The following is a 9,898-nucleotide window of genomic DNA, read 5'->3' as shown; positions in this document are numbered from 1 at the left end:
CTTTTCTAGCAATTGTTTTCCCGCATCTATTATATGCTTTGTATGAGACGTTGTCTTGGTCTCAGACCTTCGAACTTCCGATCCTGATAGGGAGAATAATTATGTTATAATGTCGTACTTGCTCTCATTTAAATACGGCATAATGCCAACCCTCAGGGCGCATTACATATTTTATTCAAGTAAAGCTTAGTAATCCTGTCACATAGCCCATTTCTTTTTCTCCCGGGAAATCGGGGCTGTCACAAAATTACATAAACGTTGATACATAATTCTAAAAAAAATCAAACATGATATAAGCTGAATATGATTAGAGTAGTATACCATTGAATCAGTATCATCAAATTGTGTAAGAAAGTTGCTGTAGAAAATTGTAACAATCGTTAAATCATCTTGTCCGACGCTTATTACGATATCGTACTTCGCCATCGGCTCAATCACTTAGTTCTCCAATATCAAGATCTGCGCATATTATTTTGATCGTTAGATTGGCTTTTGTATCTTTACTCCACAATCACTTCTCCAATCTGGATGGCAATACTCTTAGTGCCGTAACACCTTTTATATCAAAATTGTGCTTCCTTTAATCGGGAATATCGAAATGAATGAGCAAAATAAAGATGAAGTGCATTAATGATTTTAATTGCAGATTTGTGAAATATATATAGGCAGAAAACAATTATAAAATTAGGAAATAAATTAAATGTCATTAATGATTATTTTGTAACGTCATTTTTTAATGTGTTGATTGAAATATCTTAATGAATAATTAATAGTTAATTATATTTTAAATGCAAGGTGCTTGTATTAGGGTGGAAGTTATGGTAAGATAATTATCATTAAAAATATGAAAAAAAAAAATCAATAAAATGTAGAATTTAGAAAAATGAGAATGAGAGAATATGAGGATGCCACCTAGGAGTGAGAATTATTGTGGTAGCTTCAACATGTATCCTATTTAATAATAGATAGATTAGGAAATAAATTAAATGTCATTAATGATTATTTTGTAACGTCATTTTTTAATGTGTTGATTGAAATATCTTAATGAATAATTAATAGTTAATTATATTTTAAATGCAAGGTGCTTGTATTAGGGTGGAAGTTATGGTAAGATAATTATCATTAAAAATATGAAAAAAAAATCAATAAAATGTAGAATTTAGAAAAATGAGAATGAGAGAATATGAGGATGCCACCTAGGAGTGAGAATTATTGTGGTAGCTTCAACATGTATCCTATTTAATAATAGATAGATTATTTAGAATAGTAAAATTATAGTGTAACGTTCACATATTTAATGGTATAAAGTAACTACCCAATTAAAAAAGGCAAAATTTATTAGAATTTAGGAGAGATTTTTTTTTTTTTTTTTTTTTAAACACCAAGACTAATAGAACGAAAGGAGTATATATCGAGCGTTATAGTTAACGGTCTCATTTTTCTATAACATTTTAATATTATATTTTTTCATGGTATTTTTTGTTTTTGAGGAATTTTTCATGGTATTAATATACATGCCGAGTATTGGTACGCAACCATTTCAAATATCAAAATTAGTGAATATAATTAAAGTACGTGATTCAGTAACATATTACGAAAATCCTTCAAAATGAATTAGCTTTTAATTAATTAACATAAAATCTCATATACATTCGAGTGTATCGTACACCCAAATTGACCCATACTTAGATCCTGACCCGCATGCTAATTCAAATCTGTATATTATCCAAATCGTGTAAATGAAACTATTCAATTATATAAATAACACTGCTTATAATTGTCACTATTCAATTATATAAATGACACATAACATTTTAAAATGTTATAGTGTCATTTTCAATCTTATATTATTATTTAAAATATTATAGTGTCATTTACAATCTTATGATGTCAATTACAGGTTTATGATGTCAATTACAGGTGTCAATTACAGGAAGTATCATTTATATTTATGAATAGTGTCAATTATACACAATGCCCTTTTACAATGTTATAGTGTCATTTGTATAACATAATAGTGTTAATTACAGGCAGTGTCATTTACACGATTTGAGTCAGGATGCGGGTTTGAATCGGAATACGGGTCAGAATCTGGATACGAATCAATTCGAATGTAAGGTACACCCGGATGTATCTAAGACCATCTCATAAATTTAACCTGTATTCAAGTATTTAATTCATAAGCGAGTGGTAACAAATTACCCAAACTTCTATAGTTTCTTCACTTTCAAAAATAAATTAATGAATTCTAAAAAAAAATAAGGAAAAGGAAAGAAAAGAAAATCCCTTTAACTAATAGTAATATTCCGTTTCGGAAAATATACTATGGGAGTACATTGATTAGCACAGCACAGCACAGCAGCTAGAAGATGACACCCTATCCTGTATTAATATAATTTCCAATTTATCATATATCCTATCTTTTCAACTATCTTACTTAGATAATGCTTGTAAAGAAATTTAATGCAATATTTGGTATTTATATTACCAGTCACTCTTTGATTGGACAAAAAATAAAGTGATTAGGATTGATAAATGGCTTTATACAGCAATCAATATTTTGTGGTTGCTGGTAAGAGAATCCTAAATGGCCACTTTTACTCACACAAAATAAGCTAATTAACTACAAAATGACACCTCGCCACTCCCACCCCAACACACACAAACATATACTATGATTTAGGGGAATTTATACATTTTTCTCAAAAGCTACGAATTAATTAAGTACTAATAATCAAACGAATCACTCTTACAGCAAATAAAAATAAAAATAAAAAACGTTTTACAGATTTCTACACAGGTCATATATTGATAATTGTTATTATAGAACTAGAAGCAGGACATCTTCGATCATAACCCAAGATGATATGAATTCATCAAACCTTAAAGCAACATTATAGTGGCTGCCGGTTTTGTCGAAGAAGAACAAGATTGTCTAAAGGTTGATTTTTTTTAATTAGTAGGACACAAAATAATATGGCGCTTTATGTCATATTAGTTAAAAAATCAATTAAAATACATTGTGGCATTCAGTGAGCCACGTCAATATTCTAGGAGTCGCAAAATGAATATAGGCCCTGTTTGTTTGGTAGGAAAGTAATGTTGTCTAGGAATATGATTTATGGGAATATGAATCCCGGGAATATGATTCCTGAAAGATTACTTACCAGTGTTTGGAAAAATTAAGAAAACTGTTAGAATATTGATTGTTGTTATTTGACTCGAACAAGTTTCATTGCAATTCTTTGTCTTTGTGAATGCGTTAAAATTTCAATTTTTTGCAGTTCCTCATTAAGCTTACGTCGATTATCCTTCTTTTCTTGATCAACTCCAACAATGCTTTCCATATACTTGGTCATTTGATCATTAGACTTATCCATGTGTCACGACCGGCCTTAATTAATGATAATTAAGCCGGGAAAACCATGACTGGGGAAAGGAAATTAAGAAGCGGGTTTAGAAAAGGGCGCATAAATGAATACTCAAAGAACTTGAATGAGCGTGACATATTCCTTGAAAGGAAAGGGCATAGTTAGAGGCTTGACTAAAACATAATCAGCGTTTGCAGCGGAAGGCGTCACTGAAATAATCAGTGTTTACAGCGGAAAGCATAACTGAGATACATGTATGAAGACATGTATCCTTTCTGAGCCTACTTTAAGTTCGACAAAAGCTCCACTCAGCAACACTTCATCGCCCATCACAGCTCAACCTGCACAAACATAACATACGTAGGGCTAAGTACAAGAGTACTTAGTGGGCAGTTGCCAAAACTAAAGCATAAACTTAACATCAATAACAATCATAAACACGCTTCGCATAAGAGGCATAAATTTTCTTTCAAATCCTTTGCTCATTAAACATTTCCAAATTCATAAACAGCATGAGCGCATTCTTCATCATTAACAATCATAAACACGCATCGTGTCGTGGAGAAGGCCTTCCCCAACGAACACGGGCATCGCGCCGTGAGAGGGGCCTCCCTCAGCGGTCACGGCATCGTACTATTGAGGGAGGCCTCCCCCAATAGACGCTGTAACACTGGTATACTGGCATACTGGCATCGCGCCGTGAGGGAGGCCTCCCTCAGCGGACACGGGCATCGCGCCGTGAGGAAGGCCCTCCTCAGCGGACACGGCATCGTACTGTTGAGGGAGGCCTCCCCCAACAGACGCAAGCATCAATTACAGGCATAAACTTATTAGCGTAAAGCATTTATAAATCACATAAGGCATAAATAGCATCAACAGCATAGCGTAATCATTTAGCGTAAAGCATAATGAACCTTAACTCATTCAAGCATAATAAAGCATAACACTAGCATAATCTTTCAATAGCATTTTATTTGCGCGTAAGAAATTGCCCACCTGATAGCAAGGTTTTGCTAAGGTACTGACTCCTTGAGTAGTTCTTACTCTCGCGCTTGACCTTAATCACGAGAATGTAAAATAAGACATTGCCTCGAGGAAAATTCTCAATTAATGAGAAAGCGTAATTTAACTATGCATGAATCTGGTATGCATGAACTAATCTTCTGAGCGATAATCGGGAATTCTACTATTAATCCTCGTTAATAGATTTAACTAATTCTCGTATAACGTGGTCGAATAGAGCTGTGATTCTTCCTTCCTCCTCGAAATATTCTAAAAGTAAAATAAACCTCGCCTTTGTACTAGATCAAAAAAAATAAAGAACTAACTCGGCTTTAATCGAGGTGTGACCTTGTAGAAATTATCGGGCTTTTCGATAGAAACATAATTACTAATGTAATCTCAAATAATTAATCGGCTCAAAAGAGAGTAGTCAATTAATTAAATAAACCAGTGGCTTTAATAAAAATAAGCAATGATAGCTCGCTTTAAAGTCTGAAATCCAAAAACCATAATTAATAAACTGGGCGGCTCATTTACTGAATAAGTAATTGGGCTTCATCAAAATAGATACTGCTAGGCTCAATTAAAAGAAGTAACTTCAGCCCAAGCTTTAAAAGAATTAAAGCCCAACTTAAAAGTCTTCGGCCCAAATAAATAACACAAGGCCCAACTGAAATAAAATAAAACAAGGCCCAAATTAATAATAAAGCAAGGCCCATTTCTTCTAAAATTAGTCGGCCCATTCGAAATAAAAGAAAAGGCCCAAACAAATGAAATATGAAAGCCCAAACTTAAATAAAAGGAAGCCCAAAATTATTAAAATAAAATCAAGCCCACTCTCTCTCTCTTCTCAAAACTCTCGGTCCTCTCTCTCTTCAAGGAGCCGATGCTCCTTCTTCTTTAAAGCCTACGCTCGGCCACCTCTCAAATCCGGCCGGCTTCCTCCTCCTCGGCCGATCCGCGGCCATCTGCTTCGGTTGGCTTCGACCGGCGACGAGTCTAACCCCGGCGCCGTTCTCTCTCTGTTCTTCAGTTCACCCGTGGAACCCAAAATCGAGCCCTAGAATCTAGAACACCGCTGCTGCTCCTTCGCCCGGAATCCGGCGATTCAGCCGGCGTTAGCCGCATTAATCTCTCCCCTCGTCTCAACCATGAAGGGGAAGCAAAGCCCTAATTCTCCCCTGAAGTTTCAAACCGGGTTTTCTCCCCCAAATCCGATCGGCCTTTCCTTCCCCGGCGTCGTCCCTTCTCGGTTCAGCCACGTTGCTGCTGTCCAGAATCGACGAGGGTCGTCGTGAGGTCGGGAGTCGTCTGCCTTTCACCGCTCGACGCCGATGATGCTTCGGTCCCCGCGAGTTTCTTGTCTGAACGAACAGGGCAGCAGCCCCGCCCTCTCTAAAGCTAAGTAACTCCCTCAATTCGACTCAATAGATTCGTAAAGGAGAACTGGTCAAGGTTTAATCTCTCCTTGTTTTGCTTACATCTCGATATGCTCGTTTACTCATACATGAACTGTCACTTGCTCATGATCGCATAGTTGGGGTGTTTACTAAGTTCATGATATCTATAAGGTCTTCTATAATTGAAACTGAAACTGATCGTGCTCATGCTTTAATATGAATGCTTACTGGAATGGGTATTTACTGGAATGGATAATTGACATAGCATTAATACCTTGAAGGTTTGTGTTGGTTGTTGAATGAACTGAGAAAATCTTGAAGTTGCTTGGCTTAGTTGCTGTACTGTTCGTTATGGTTCTCTTGGCTTTAATTGGAGAATAACTGAAATGAATATGAATGTTGGTTCTCTTTCAATATATGCAGGTGAAGATCAAGTAAAAAGAAAGCATTGAGCCAGCCTTACCTTGAGTGTTTCGGCCGAAACGAGCTGGAGTTGTTCTTCTGTGAACAAGTTGAGAGTGAGTATTGCATTTGTTGGGGAAGTTGATATTAATAGAAAAAGTTTGCTGGTATACTCAAGTATGAGGTGGCTGGAGGTTGAGGTTTGAGGGAACATGGCAGCCATGAAAGGTGGCTGAAAAGATGGGGTGCAGAGCTGGTGGGCGGCTTCTTCTGCAGGGGAAGAGGGAGTGCAGTTGCTAGTGGGGAAAGTGTGCAGTGGCTGTTCTCTCTGCAGCACACACTCCCCTTTTTTTTTTTTTACTAACTTTTGACTTTTGTGCTCAACTTGAGCTAGTGGCAACAAAGTGGGCCACGTGGGGTCTACCACTTTTGTGATAAACGATTTTCCCCAAGCTGGGAACTAACTTGTAATCGTGAACTGTAATAAAATACTGGCTTCGATTTTCTAATTATCGCATTTCTGTATCTGCTTGGTATCTTTTTTCCTTGTCTGCTAATTTGATAAACTGTAATATAACTTAAATTAAATCCGTAGATTTAATCTGCTTTGCAGTCGGAATAAATCCTCGACTTCTAGTAGCGCTAATAAAATAACTGCTTCTGTTTCTCGATTAAAAATAACTTGACTTCGCTAAGTCAGTTATAACTTGGAACTACTAATTATTGAATAGCTCAATAATCTTCGTCGCGTTTTTCTCATGCGTTACAAAAGCATACGGCTAAAATAATAACTCCGTCTCTGATAAAAAAATCAGGATCATAAACTGGATTCATATATAACTGGTAACTGAGTTTCATTTACTGAGAGATGCGATATTAATTATCGCGATACCATAATTAAATAAAATAAAAGGGCGGGTCACTACACCATGTTAGTAGTAAGTGTATCGGTCATGTACCTCAAACTTGAAATCAAGCCATTTGTACTTCTTCTCCTCTTTCGTTCAGACATTTTTCAGCTCCTTTTGATACCCTTTTTTCAATCCACTTCCACTTCTTTTCAACTCAACAATTCATTCTACAAGCTTCGCGTCTTCTTCAATAGTCCATACATGATTAGCTCATTTTCCACGACGAGTCATCTACAAATATTTTAACTATTAAAGATAACAAAATAATATAATTAAAATATTATAAGAAAGTATACATATCAATCATAAAAATCAAGAAACAATGTAATTAAACTATTATATAAATGTCATGACGTCACAAATATAACTCAAACATCTACCAAAGAAAATGATGCAATACTACAATCAAACAACATTTGATTAGCTAAGTTATATCTCCAATTTGTCCACTCTTGAGTTGATTCAACTGAAGTAATCGGCTCTCTATCTAATTCAACAGTCTCTTGATTTTCATTTTGAAGATTGTCATTGTAACAAGTCTCAATAGGATCAACTGGCATATGATCTCTAATGTAGTTCTGAAGAAGACAATGCGCCATTATAATTATGCCTTGTTGCTTGATTGGATAAAAATTTGAATTTCTAATTATATCCCAACACATCTTTAACATTCCAAAGCATCTCTCAATGACATTTCTTGCTGACGAGTGCTTCATATTAAAATATTCTTCTGGAGTTGTTGGTTGACGTCCAGTCCACCATTCAGTAAGATGGTATCTTTGCCCTCTAAAGGTGCAAGAAAGCATTTGCCGTTTGTGTATCTCGCATCCACTAAATAATAATAACCTAAAATTTTAAAATATAGTAAGTATATCATTGATATATATATATTAAATAATATTATTAAAAGTGTATATCTTACATACCATCTTGTATTGGTAATTCATTTCTTCTACTTAAAGCATCTCGAAGCACTCTTTCATCAGCTACTGAGCCTTCCCAACCCGCAAGCACATAAATAAATTGTATGTCTTGCGAACATACTCCTAAAACATTTGTAGGAGTATGACCTTTTCGATTTCGATATCTACGTTTATCAACCTTAGATACTTTTACTTCAATGTGAGTACCATCAAGAGCTCCTATGCAATTCTACAAATTTAGATCCAATCAATATTAAGATTTTTTTATAATTGTATAAGGTGAAATTTAAAGTGTTTCTAATATACCTTAAACCATTTCCATTTGAAATCAGAGGAATCCTCAGCTACAGGCGAAGGAGCTTTTAGTAAATGACCTTGAAGCTTAAGAACTGGATGCAACATTTTCCACAGTCACTTTCTCTTTTTTCCCTGGAATTCAATTTTTTCACATCGTTCTACAGAGCACTCAGACGAGCAGCTGACATGCACAAAAATTCACTGGATGCATAAAAAAAACAAGTTCTTCAACATATAAGTTTTCATTCCTCGCCCCGCCTAAAAAAAAAAAAAAGATTTCATTCCTCGCCAACTTAAAGAACAAGTTTGATTTCTCCCCAAGAAAGACATGGATAGTAGCGACAGGGAAGAATCAAGGACCAAAATTTGGTTTCCCATGTATATATTGAAGAAAAATATTAAGCATGGTATATAAAAGTGAGAAGGGATACTTTTTAGATAATCTATCACCAATACAACAATTTATTGAAGAGGGGTCTCTTATGCGAACGTCTGCACAATGTGAATCATTCGCATATTTTAATAGAATATTTGTAAATGTCATATTAAATACTTTAATAGAACACTTACAAGTGTCCTAGCAAAGGGTGTTTACTTTTGAGGATTAAACTTGATAGATAAAAATAGTAAAATTTCTCCCTTATTTGTTTAGATCGATTGGAATTTTAGGATATCCCGATGCTCTTGATTATTTCAATCATTTGAGTTTATTTTTATCTCATTTAAAGAATGAGATTAGATAAATCCTAATCTTGAAGATAAAGATAACCAATCATATATTTTATCAATTTTGCAAAATAAACGTATTCTTATAGTATGTGAGTAGTCCGCACTATGCGGTCGTCCACACAATAATTTTTGTATTAATTGAACGATAAAAAGTACTCCCACCAAAATATGAATGAATGGTTGATGTTGAATTAATAATGAGTTTTTAGTAAATAAGAGGTGTTTGTAAGGATAAAAGATAAATAAAAAAATTAAAAAAAAAATGATGGGGCCATATCTTAAAATGGAAAGTGTCATAGTTTTTGTTAACACCCAAAATGGCAAAGTGTCATACTTTTTGTGGACGGAGAGAGTAATTTAGTTTTCTCAATTTTTATTAAAATCAAGGGTTAAGGTGCAGATCCACCCTTAAAGTAGAGGCCCCTAGAGCGTTTATCCCTCCATTCTCGATTCTGGCGCAAACACCTCCCCATAGTCCAAGAAAATGGTGCAATTAAACCCATACCTCTAATGTCGTTAAATGTCTGGGTTTAATTGCACCCTCTACTTCAGGTAGGGCTGGGAATTTCGGGATCGGGTAATCGGGTACCCGATACCCGACCCGAAAAAATCGAGTATCGGGTACCCTATACCCGAAAAAATCGAGGTCGGGGTCGGGGTCGGGTATTTAGGCTGTGAAAAAATCGGGTATCGGGTATACCCGAAATACCCGATTAATTTATTAAATATATATTAAATTATTTAATTAATTTAATCAATATGACATTTAATCTAGCCCTAGCCATTTTGTTCCCTGAATTGCTGAATACCCGCCGCCTCCCTCTTTTCCAATTTCCAAACACCCTTTGTTCCCTCTTCGACCC

The sequence above is a fragment of the Salvia miltiorrhiza genome, chromosome 3 (assembly GCF_028751815.1).
Source record: "Salvia miltiorrhiza cultivar Shanhuang (shh) chromosome 3, IMPLAD_Smil_shh, whole genome shotgun sequence".
NCBI lineage: Eukaryota > Viridiplantae > Streptophyta > Magnoliopsida > Lamiales > Lamiaceae > Salvia > Salvia miltiorrhiza.
Note: the sequence above shows the minus strand (reverse complement) of the source record.